Consider the following 13,009-nt stretch of genomic DNA (forward strand, 5'->3'; position numbering starts at 1 on the left):
CTTGCTGGGATGTCCCAGGGAGCTGGCTCTGAAAAAAAATGGATCGCTCTGGTCAAATAACTAGATTCATGGAAACTTAGCCATGAATTCCCTCTGGGTTACCTGGACAAGCCATATGGGACTGGGGGTTCATCCCTTCTGTCAGCTTCTTGTGTGGGACCACAGGCGTCCTCTCCTGGCAGAAAAGGCCATCCCAGCTTCCTATGGGCTCCCAAGTTTCCACATGCAAGGTGGCTGATTTCCCAAACCATTCCGGTAAACAGCTGGCACCTAGGGTCCTGCTGCTTGGTGCCAGACCACCTGTTATCTGACTGACAAGGGGGCTCTTACTAGTCCCATACAAAACAAGAGCAAGAGGGGAACAGCGTCCTTCTCCAGAACGTACACCCACTTCATCCCATCACAGGGCCAGTACACCTCTCCCCTGGGGACCAGAGGGGTCAGGACCTGATCCTTGGCTGGTGAGTCTCCCTCTACAACCTGTTTCTTAAGCCATACCCCGTGGCCTTGAGACCCCATCCACATCCTGGTACACACCGGGCATCTTCTGCAAAGGGACCGATCTGCCTGACAATTCTTGGGTGCAGATAGCTACGTCTTTATTTTGTGCATCATTGTTATGCGTTCCTACCATTGCTGTGGGTGTGTTTCCCCAACCACTGTATGTCTCTACCATTGCTTCTCTTTTCTCCCCACCCAATTTTAAATCAGGATCTGACAGATTTTAGCATCCTTATAAATTGCCTTAAATAACTTTCAGGGAAGAGTAGAGCAGAAGAAGGGTAGGGAGAGATGGGAAGAGGGAGAAAAGACAGAGGAGTTCTCTAACTTCCGAATGCCAAGAGCAACTTTTTACAATTCTTTGGCTTTCTAGGACTCTGTGCACACCACAGCTACAAGATTCTCAAGATCACGGAAGACTGAGAATGTCCTAAAACACAGCCATCTTCAAATGGGGCAAAACATCTTTCCAGGAGGACATGTAGGCTCATCAGCTTTAAGAGAAAATACCCCCAGAGCCCCAACATGCCATCAGCATTCTCTGCTAACACAAGTCTATTTCAGAATGGCTTGGAGTCCAGGCACACACACAAGCTCTACCTTTAAACCTCCTCTTAAACCACTGCCTCCCTCCCACACGACAAGGAAAGGCGTACCTCTCACCCTCCCTGGGTCTAACTGAGGGGCACAGCCTGAGATATAAAAACCTCCCAGGGGTACCTGGGTGGCTCAGTGGTTGAGCATCTGCCTTTGGCTCAGGTCATGATCCTGGGGTCCTGGGATGGAGTCCCACATTGGGCTTCCTGCAGGGAGCCTGCCTCTCCCTCTGCCTGTGTCTCTGCCTCTCTCTGTATTTATTTATGAATAATAAATGAATATGAATAAATAAATAAAATCTTTTAAAAAAAACTAGAGGGGTAACAAACGGCTAATGCAAAATATTGATGACTGTACTAAGATCCTTTAAATCAACACCACAAACCAGAGATCATTTCCCATCATAGACCCAAAATGCAAAGAGTGGCATTTAGAAATGAAGTATTTTGATCCATGCTGCAGCATTCTGGACTGAGGTTTGTTCTAGGGTCAGGTAGATGGAGTGAAGACAACTTTCACTTTAATTTGCCTCTTCCATGACCTAGCTGCTATTCAAGAATACTTTACTCCCAGAGAAACACCAAAAAGAGCTATTTAAGATAGGGTACCTTATGTCATCCAGGGGGCAAACTGCATGCCTCATTTCATCTCTAAATTGGAATGAAGTGAGATGTGGCCACTGGGGCATAAATACTAACATGTTTACCTAAATTCAAAAAGGAAGGTGGACTTTCTAAAGCAAGTCTTGTTTGGCTAAGAGGTTTGTCAGTGAGGACTGGCTTCGTCAATTAGGTTCTATGGCAGATAGTTTCCCAAAATTGGAAGAACTAAATCTGTAGCTCCAAGGTGTTTATGAAAGTATATATAAAACATGGGATAAAATAAAAGCATTTTGTTTAAAAATATACCTATTGTGTTGACGAGGATGGGTCAAAATTACTTCAACTTTCTCAACTACTGTTAAGTAGATTAAGCTAAGGTGTCTCTAAATGAAGCAATAATCAGTATAATTAAGACAATTTGGTAAGTAATAGTAGAGTCTCTCGGGTATCTTTGATAAATCAGGTAGTTTCCAGCTTTTTGTATTCAACAAAAATGAAGACTGATGGCAGACCTGAGTTATTAGCTGACAGACGGGTAAAAATTATCGAGAGAGAAAATGCCATTTTTAGCATATAACTTGAAAACCTTTCAAAAACCTGAGTTACAATGCTATAGAAGACAACGACGATGAAGGAGAAATATTTCCATTCCCATCTATGTTTTTAATGTGAAGATAATTTCTCATTCATTACTTATATAAAAAAGAAGAAAATTAATGCTGAACAGTCTCATTCTGTGAAAAAGTCATGTCCATCCACAGAAAACTGAACTGAAACCAATGACCCGATCCATTTCATTCAGAGCTCTATTTCCCGCAAAAATTTAGTTAGGTCGAATAAGCATTTGTCAAAATTTACAGTGTATTTGTTTTTCATATATTGTATACCACTAATCATTATAAGGAGAACTCAATCCAGAAGAAATTTTTATCTTTAAAGCCTATGTTCACAGAAAATTGCAAATTGTTGTTGAGAGTAATATATTACAGTGATCAATAAAAATGACTTCCAAACATCTAAGTGTGTTACATTAGTATAAAATTCTATAGGGGAAAAAAAATAAAATAAAAAATAAAATAAAATTCTATAGGGGAACTGGAAAGGCAATATGAGTTCAAGGAAATAAAACAAAACCATAAACTTTTGGCTAATAAAGAAGAGCTTCATATACCTTTCCATGGCCTAAAATAGGCATGGCAGTTAGAGTCATGGATAAATCTCCGAAAGAGACACTATGCTCTTGAACATCAACATTCATCATACATTGAAAATTACATCCTTCACAATTATTTAAACTTCAGATGGAAATTGTTAGATGTCAAGTAAACCACATGTAAGGGGATTTAGAGATTTCCAAAATTATTTTAGGGGCACACAAGTGAGAAAGTTTAACAACCACAGTATAACAGCGTCCCGTCCATTCCTCCACTGCAGAGAGAAATGCTCTCCGGCTCCCCCCAACCCGGGCACAGCGAGGGATGCTTAGGAGGATGTCCCCATCAGAAGATAATTTATACCGTGCAACAGTCGCAGTAAGCATCAAAAGGAGATGCAGACTGCGTGGCTCCTAGGACCTCTGACAACATAACATTTCAGAACAGATGTGGACATCTAGCAGGATCTTGGAGTGGTGGGGGACACAGACAATCAAAGAGTATTCCCTCTTCATCCTGCCTGAAAAAGGTACCAGCTTTCCTCCCATTAATAAGAGGATGGCCAATAATTTGAACAGTTCAGGGAGGAAAAAGCTTAATGAGATATTCATTGCTGAAGCCCATGTCACAAAGTAGCCCCCAGAGCAAGGTCCTCTATGGGTGCAGGATTGCCCCCTAGGGGACATTTCAGAATGTCATTTTTTGGAGTCGTTAACAGTGACCAGAATTTAGTGTTCAGGGACTCCCACTGCCCTGCAGCGCACAATCAAAGACCCTCTCACCTGCTGAAACAAAATTTTAATGTCCTGCTGGTCACTCGCATAGATGAGAAACTTGTTCATAACAATCTACCATGAGAGCCTGATTTTACCATTACCTGTGAACAAAAAGTACTTTCTGTACAGTTTTATCATATCCTTAATTTTCCAAGGATGCACATAAATCAAGGGGAGATGGGTAAAGTCCAAACGAAGTACAGAGATGTTTCCCATTACGTAAAATCACATCACCTAAGGCAATACCATTTGTGGTGTCTGAATGGCCAAAGGCAACACATCCTTATGAGTCCATCTGTTGCAAGGCCATTGTATGCATGATTTTAGGTCCAGTTGCATCTAACTACCTCATTGTGTCTTCTCAAACACTCGTACATAGGAGCCTGTATTAAAATGCACATTATTTTTCTTTACTTTTTGCCTGTTTTATGTTTAGATTATACTAATTTTTTCTTTTCTTTTTTTTCTTTTTAAGTAATCTCTACATCCAAGGTGGGGTTTGACCTCATGATCCTGAGATCAAGAGTCATGTGCTCTACTGATGGAGCCAGCCAGGTGCTCCTAGGATATACTAAATTTTTAAGTTATGTGTGTAGATCAGTTACACAGTCTAAGAATTCAACTTTAAGAGGTTAAATGATAGCAACACAAAATATTTATTATAAAAAGAGGTATGCACAAGGATGACCCTTTCACTTAGGCTAAGTGAAAGAAGCCAGACACACAGGGCCAAGTGTTGCCATAATTCCATTCATATGAAACATCCAGATTCAGGCAAATCTATAGAGGTTGCCTAGGGCTGGGAAGGGGCATGAGGAGGATTGCTAATGGGGACGGGGTTTCTCTTTGGGTTGATGAAAATGTTCAAAAAATTGACTGTGGTGATGGTTCCACACGTGTGAATATACTAAAAACCACTGAACTGTATGCTTTAAATGGCTGAATTGTATAATTGACATCCAATTATCTCAAAAAAGCTGGTGAAGAAAACTTTGGTATGGGTCTAATTTGGTTGGAAACCACTACTTTATGTAGAGTTACTCACATGGTAAAGAGCTGCTGGGGAAAAGGCAGGCCAGAACACCGGGGTGGGATTCCTGCCGTGTTAAAACCGTGATTGAAGTTACGGAGCACTTCTGGTATTTAGACTGCGGACGGCTTTAGTTTTAAAGGACAGACAAATGGCAATAATCATAGGTGAGACTTTCTAAAATAGAATCTGTCTCAGATTAGATGTAAATACCATGGCTTCTATGGTTGAGAAAGACATAAATAACACATACCATACCAATAGCAAAGCACCAATAGTGCTTTGAAACCCTCCGGAGCCAATTAACACTCTGAAAAAGCATTAAAACATAACCTGTTGTAGGAAGTATATCATCAGGCGATGTAATACAGCCCCCACAGCAACAAAAGGAAAAATAGGAGGAAAAAAAAATACATGAATGCCCAAATAGCACCCACCACCAATAATCACCTAGTTAAGAGAAAACCACATCTAGGGATCATGTTCCCTCACCTCTAGTTATGAGGTGGGTATGAGCCAGAGCATGAAATGGCTAATGTATTTTGAAATCAGAAAACTAGCTCAAAGGAGCTAAGATTTACTAGCATGTGAAACCACACAGACACACACACACACACAAAGACACACACACACACCACACTTTTCCCTGGTGACGTCATACTTTGATGGCCTTAAGTGTATTTATTTATTAACACAGGCAGTTCTCCCTTTGTGGGATGCATGTTAGCTGGACTTCGTGCATACAGAAACTCTGTCCTCACATGCCCTGCAAGAGCAAGGTCACGGCTCTGACACACACAGCTTTGGCCATGCAAAGTAAGGAATGCTTTGCACTGAAAGAGGTCAACTGATGTTTCTAAGTCTTCACTACTACGGAGGTTTGTTTAAACAGTTGTCTCAGGACATTTTATCTCTTATTTATGGTCAGGCACCCTAGGTATGCCAGTTCTACGTTAGTTGCTTCAGCAACAAGAAAATAAATAAACCTTTAGATCCTTTCTCCTTTCCTTTCTTTCTGTCCAACCCTATCCCAAAGCAGGAGATGGGAAGGCAGAAGGCAGGTAGGAGAAATACACAGAACCTCCATCCCCTGGGCTGTGTTCTCTCACCACTAGTCCTGTTCTGAAGAGGCCCATAAGGATTCATGTCGGGGTTTTGTCTGTGCATATGTGAGGGAGCCTGGCCCAGCTCTGAGACCAGCCAGTTGCGGTGAGGCCTTGGTAAAACAGTGAGCAGTAGTGTCAAGGCCCTGGCATCGGCCCCCCCGCTTCGTTTGCCTACCACAAACCTCCAGGGCCCTCCCGGGGGCTCCCCAGATGCTCACTGCTCCCTCCATGTTGGCATTCCCAGGGGCCTGTGCTCTGCTCGCTTCGCACAAGCTCCCCTTGTCAAAACATAGTGGCCCTGTTTTCTCTGCAAAAGACCAGCTCTTGGGGCACCTGGGTGGCTCAGTGGTTGAGCATCTGCTTTGACTAGGGTCATGATCCAAGGGTCCTGGGATCAAGTCCTGCACTGGGCTCCTCACAGGGAGCTTGCTTCTCCCTCTGCCTGTATCTCTGCTTTTCTCTGTGTGTCTCTCATGAATAAATAAATAAAATCTTAAAAAAATTTTTTTTAATTTTTTTTAATTTCTAGAAAAATCTCATTGGTTGTCCATACACTTAAGAAACCTTATCTTGTCATGAGCATGACTAAGTATCCCATTTACTGTCTTCTTTCTCGTGTTTTTATCGTCAATTATTTAACGCATCTGGAACCTATTTTTGATATATCTCCAAAACACAGAAAATCTCAAGAGTAGCTACTGGTTCAGCATTACTTGGAATATAAAGTGGGACTCTCTCCCTAACCACCAAGCCTCTTTTGTAAGAGGAGCCACGGCTGGTAAAATCGAAGTTGGAAAGATCAATCTCTTTAAAAAAAAAAAAAAACAAATCAAAAAAAAAAAAAAAAAACAGGACTGAGGGGAAACCATCCAGACAGCCCTGTGTGTGTTTTCTAAATGCACCTGCTCATTCAACAAACATCCACGGAGCCCAATTCACCCAGGCTCAGGGGATATAGCAGCACACAAATCCCTGACCTTGACAGCTTTAAATTTTGGAGGGAGGGGGAGAGGGGATAAACAAGACAAGGGCAGGAGGTCAGGGAGAAGCATGGACAGGGGTCCTTGGGGCAGGGCGGTGCCTGCGGTCATCAGGGTGGCATGGGGACATCGGGAGCGAGATCCACAGGGAGACAGAGCAGACCACACATATGCGTGGGCAGAGCCTTCCCATGAAGGACAGCATATGCACCACACACAGGAGTCTAACCCCCCACTTCCCAAGTGAATCAGCCCACTGACTCTTCTCTCCCACCCTCTCCGGGCTCAGGACCGGGGCAGCAGGCTCTGATCTGCTGGGGCCTGTTTCCCACGAGGTCTGTGATCTTCCCTTCACTCAGCCCTTCCTTGTTCGCCTTGAACTTCACCGTCTTTCACATCCTTCCTTACCTGACTTGGTTTTCCAGCATCTCAGCAGAATGCCCACCTCACTCTCTGGCTTTTCACCATCTCTGGGTCCAGACCTGCACCCACCACTCCCCGCCACTGACATGTGCCCTGAAGACACGCACGTGTTCCACAGAAGGAAGGAAACCAGGGTGACAGCGGCCATCTGGTTCTTCACAGGAGCAGAAGGACTGAGGATTTTTTCTTAATCTTTTAATCTCAAAAGTTTGTCTCAAAACTATAGCTGACAGGGCATCACTGCACAGTGCAACGCCCTTCCCGTGTAACAGCCTAATACTCTTTGCATTTCCAGAACTGCCTTTGATACAGGTTGTCTTGTGTTTAAAGAGCATCCAACCACAAACCCAACATGACCCCTCGAACTTGTGGCTGTAGCTTAAACTGAAACTGTGAGGATGTTGAACAAGGATTGTAAGTAGTGTCAAAGTTGGGCTTCATGAACCACGCTTCCCAACTGTGCTCACATGGAAACGTCCAGCAGCAACACCGCTTAACTACTGGTGTTCTAGCACAGTGACAGGGAAATGGGAAAAGTGGTCTAGCAATCCTCAGTCACACCATGGAGGCTAATGCCTGCCTGGAGGGTGACACTGACCTGCACACCTCATCCTAGAATTGCTCCTTGCAGGTCACATTATTTATTGAACCAATATTCATCCAGAGCCCAGTATATGGCAGGACTCAGGTCAGAATTAACAAGGCAAGAATAAGAATGCACAGGGATCCCTATATGCATGCACACATGTATGCTGTATGTGTACGTGTTGGGGGAAGGGCTGATTTTCATTGAGCACCTGCTCTGTCCCTGGCATCAGATTTAGTGTTTGATTTCATCTCATTCTGTCTGAATAGGCATCATCATTTCTGATTTTTCAGATGAGAAAACTAAACAGAGAAAAGTCATATAATTTCCCCAATGTCACCCAGGTAGTAAGTGATAGAACCAGACTCAAACCCGATTCATCAGACTCCAAGGCCACACGTGCCCCCCATGGGAAGCCACACCCCCTCCGGGAAGCCACTCTCCTTCCCCCAAACTGGCCACCCTAAGACCAGGTTTGAATTAATGAAATGGTGAACTCAGACCAATGTGCGGGGAAAACCACTGATGCTTCATTCCTCATAAGACCTCAACCCCAAGTTCTCTCTGGAGACATTCAAATTTTAATTTAAGCTATTTTTAATCGAGAAAAATATGCCACAATGCTGTTAATTTTTGTGTATGTTCAAAAAAAAAACAAGGCAAATTATAACTTTAGCTTTACTTTAGAAGGAAAAGTGGATGAAGAAACAGGCAATAAATAAAAAGGAAACATTACTTTTAGAAATTCACCTGATAGAGGGATTTCTGCATTTTTAAAACCATGTCTACTTTAGACATGGCACATCTGGTATGATAGATGCTGTGTATGAATGGAAACAAGTTTAGAGTAATAAATGTTTCCCAGTGTTAAAATAAACACCTCAGCAGTTCAGATTTTGGCCAGGCAATTTCTCCACAGTAGGAGGCACTTATCTACTTTAACACTTTGCTACTTAGAAATTATCACTCAATCAATTACCATCCACATGGGTTTATTTTTACAGAGAGCTTCAATAAAATGAGTGTGAAAATAAGTTAAACACATTCTATTCATTTTCTCAATTTTTCACCTCTCCCAATGGTGGATATGTTGACAGAAAAATTACTTCATTTTATTTCGGCAGACATTTATGGAATGCTGACCAGGTTCTGTGCTAAGGGCTCGGAGACAGGATATGACAAAGAGGAATGAAATGCAGGCCCCCGTCGTTAAGGAGCACATATAAACTACCTTATAACGTGGCTGTGTCTCCACAGCCCAAGTGGAGGCAAATGCAAGGAAATTCTGGACCAGGTAGCTTCAACGGCGCCCCCTAGCTCCACACAACCCCAAACCCTCTGGGCTCAGCCCAGATAATCTACCTGTGAGTGGTTGGTTAGCTACCGAGGGCATTGCCTCGCTGCTCACAGTGCTTCCAGATACGGAAGTACTTTTTCACCAAGAGTTGTTTATTAGATTTTCTTTTTAAAGAGTACTTACCTGTTACATCACTTCTGATGAACACTTCTAAATTTATATACCACTTATTTAAAAAAAAATAACAGTTTCGTTGAGATATAATTCAAATACCATAAATTCACCCTTTTCAAGTGTAAGAGTCAGTGGTCTTTTTTTTTTTTTTTTAAAGATTTTATTTATTTATAAGAGACCCAGAGAGAGAGAGACACACAGGCAGAGGGAGAAGCAGGCTCTATGCAGGGAGCCTGACGTGGGACTCGATCCAGGGACCCCCGGATCACACCCTGGGCTGAAGGTAGTGCTAAACCGCTGAGCCACCAGAGCTGCCCGAGTCAGTGGTCTTAATATTTAATATATTCACAGAATTGGGTACCTGGGTGGCTCAGCTGGTTAAGTGTCTGACTCTTGATTTCAGCTCAGGTCATGATCTCAGGATCGTGAGAGCCTGGGATGGGCTCCACGCTGAGTGTAGAGTCTGCTTGAGATTCTTTCTCTCTCCCTGTCCCTCCCCCATGCGTGTTTGTTACAGAGTGGTAGGTAACAATGAAGCTGAGGAATCATGGGACATACCACTTTTTAGGGATGAGACGGGTTACGAATGGATCTTAGAGAATCTTAAATCTGCTCATATGTGTGCGCACTCCCTGTCTAAAATAAAGATAAATACGTATTCACGGAGTTGGGCAATATCCACCACTGATTCCATTCTCATCACCCCAAAAAGAAAATCCCTACCCATTAGCAATTGCTCACCATCCCCCCACCCCATCTCCTGGCAACCACCAATTTACTCTGTATCTCTATGGATTTGTCTGTTCTAGACATTTCATATAAATAAAATTATATACAGCGTGGTCTTTTGTGTCTAGCTTCTTTCACTAAGCATAATATTTTCATGGTTCATCCATGTTGCATGTGTATCAGAACTTCATTCTTTGTCATGACTGAATAATATTCCACTATACAGACAGACTACATCTTGTTTATCCATTCATTCATCCATTGATAAGGATCTGGGTTGTTTGGCTACTGTGAATAGCGATGCGTGTGCACACAAGTTTTTGTGTGGACCTGTTTCACTTCTCTTGGGTGGATATTTAGGAATAGACTGGCTAATTAATTAAACTCCATGTCTAATCTTTTAAGGCTGCCAGACTGTTTCCCATTTGGCTGCCCCATTTCATATTCCCACTAGTAACATACAAGGATTTACAATTCTCCACCTCCTCACCAATACTTCTGTTTTCTTTGTTTTAGCTGTCCTTGTGGGGCTGACGTGGCATCCCTCTGTGGGGCTACTTGTCCCTAAGGAAGTCACTATCATCACGTCCTGCTGCAGTGGAGAAAGGAAGGTCGGTCCTGATGGGGGGTGAGAGGTCTCCCTCCAAGCTCCAAAAGCACATGCCCAGCCTCCCAAATCTAGTCAATTACTGTCCCACCAAAGCAATGCTGTCTCTGCTTGTATAAAGGAATAAAGAAGTACATGTGTTTAGTTAGGTATTTAAGTAATTTGTAATATGGGATGGGATCTTCCCATGAGGTGAAGACTAAGTTTCTTCTTGAACGCCTTCTCTGTAATACTTAATCTGGGCATGGAGAGCATGCCAGGCATTGTTCTAGAGCTTCACATAGTTCATTTAACCCAGATGACAACAGTAAGCTAGATTTTCTTTCTCTAATTTACAATTCAGAAAATGAAATAGAGAAGTGAGGTGCTGTTCACACTGCCACAGTCACCGAGGGAGTACAGCTGGTTGTCAATCTTGGGCAACCCAACTGCATGGCCCCAAGGAAAGAATGAGCCATTAACTCACTGCTACTTCCAGGAGCAGATGCAACCATGCCGTTCAAGAGCCAGAAACGGGCATGAGGGAGTGAAAATGCAGGATGCACAGAGGGGGGTAATTCTCCAACCCTTTCTTGCCATCCACAAAGCTCATCTTGCTAGGGAATGCTTCACAAAATTATAGGATGGAAGATGGAAAGGAGATAAGAATACAGATGAAATAAGATCAGCCACAAGTTGGTAACTGCTGATGGCAAGTGATAACACACAGGAGTTTCACTAGAATATTCTGTTTCTGTATGTATTGGAGATTTTCTATGCTATGATAGTAAATTGTGGTGTCAAAATGTTTCCCTTGAAATATTTATTAATCACAAAGGGAAAAACAGAATCCTGGCAGATGCCACCCTACCCTGGTGATCAAGGTTGGCATCATGCCACAGATATCATGCACCAAGATGATGTAACAAGAAGTCTATCACTTGTGATACTCATCCCCAAATGCACAAACTCAATCTAATCCTAAGAAGACATGAGACAGACCCAAACGGAGAGGCATTCTATCTCAAAAGTGTCAAGGTCGTGAAAGACAAGGAACCAATAGTCACAAATTAGAAGACACCAAGGAGACATGATGAACCATGCAAGGTGACATCCTGGATTGGATGAAACAGGAAAAAGGTATCAGTGGAAAGACCAGTGAAAACCAGTAAGTTCTGCAACATTGGTTAACAGCTGTCCAGAAAGGAGTTAACACAGGACCTTACGCTACCCTTAGAAAGGCCAGCTTACAAGGTGGTCCTTGATTGGCTTCTGGGAACTTGGATTTCTCACCATTTCCTAACTTACAGGGTGGCTTACTGTCTCTGTGCTGTCTGTTCAAACAATATGGCTTATGCTGAACATTCCCTTTCCTTCTGGGAGTATAAAATTTTGATGTGAACCAGGCGGAGAGTACTTACATGACCCGGCCCCAATAACAACCCTGAGCACTGTCTCTAATGAGCTTCTCTGATAGATAGTATTCTGTGTCTGTTGTCCACTGCTCATTGCTGGGGAAATTAAATATGTCCTATTGAACCCATGGGAGAGGACACTGGGAAACTTGCACCCAGTTTCCTCCAGGCCTCACCCATACACCTTTCCCCTTTGCTGATTTTGCTTTGTATTCCCCCCACTGTAATAAACAATAGCCATGAGTAGCACTGCATGTCCTATGACTTCTCCTAGAAAATCGGTGGGGTTGGTCCTGCGAGCCCCCACCAGAGTAACTGTACTGAGGTGAATGTCTTCTTTTTGATACACATGCTGTGGTTTTGTCAGATCTTAACGTAAGTGGAAGCCAGGAAGGTGAAAGCTTTATAGAAATTGTTTTTGCATAATCCATTAATTATTTCAAAAAATTAATTTCACTTTTTCTTACTCTACCAGTAATTCATGTCTGTTATACAAAATTTGGAAAATAAAGGAGAACATAAAGAACAAAATAAGAATTCCTAAGAATGCTCTCTTTCCAAGAAGAGGTCAATGCTAAAAATGACTCTTCTCCTAATAGATTTCACATCCACCAATTGGTCTCCCCAGAAGGCTGTAGAGAAATAGTTTGGGGTGATACTACAATGATGCAGTAGGGAAGGAGGTTTTAGTAAAACGAAGTCAGATTTGACGGGTCTCACCAGGTTTAGTCAATACACTGCAGCTACGGATAATAAGCTGCCCCCTTTACCAGCAAAAAACTGTGTCTGAAATTAATGATGGAAAAATGAAATGTAAACCAGCAGAGCATATAAAGATGCTACAGCAAACTGGGATAGGTAGCAATATAAAACATTTTTTAAGTTGATTCTGGGGGCGCCTGGATGGCATAGTCAGTTAAGCATCTGACTCATGATTTCAGATCAGATCGTGATCTCAGGGTGGTGAGATTGAGCCCGAGTCAGGGTCCATCTGGGAATGGAGCCTACTTGGGATTCTCTCCCTCTCCCTCTCCCCCTCTCATACTCCTTCTC

General features: G+C 42.8%; 1 protein-coding gene across 7 annotated transcripts in view; it reads right to left on the reverse strand.

The window, feature by feature from the left end:
* HLCS (holocarboxylase synthetase) overlaps nucleotides 1-13,009 on the reverse strand; it is a 226,248-nt gene that overhangs the window by 100,083 nt on the left and 113,156 nt on the right. The window lies entirely within an intron of this gene.

Source organism: Canis lupus, chromosome 31, assembly GCF_011100685.1.
Source record: "Canis lupus familiaris isolate Mischka breed German Shepherd chromosome 31, alternate assembly UU_Cfam_GSD_1.0, whole genome shotgun sequence".
Lineage (NCBI taxonomy): Eukaryota > Metazoa > Chordata > Mammalia > Carnivora > Canidae > Canis > Canis lupus.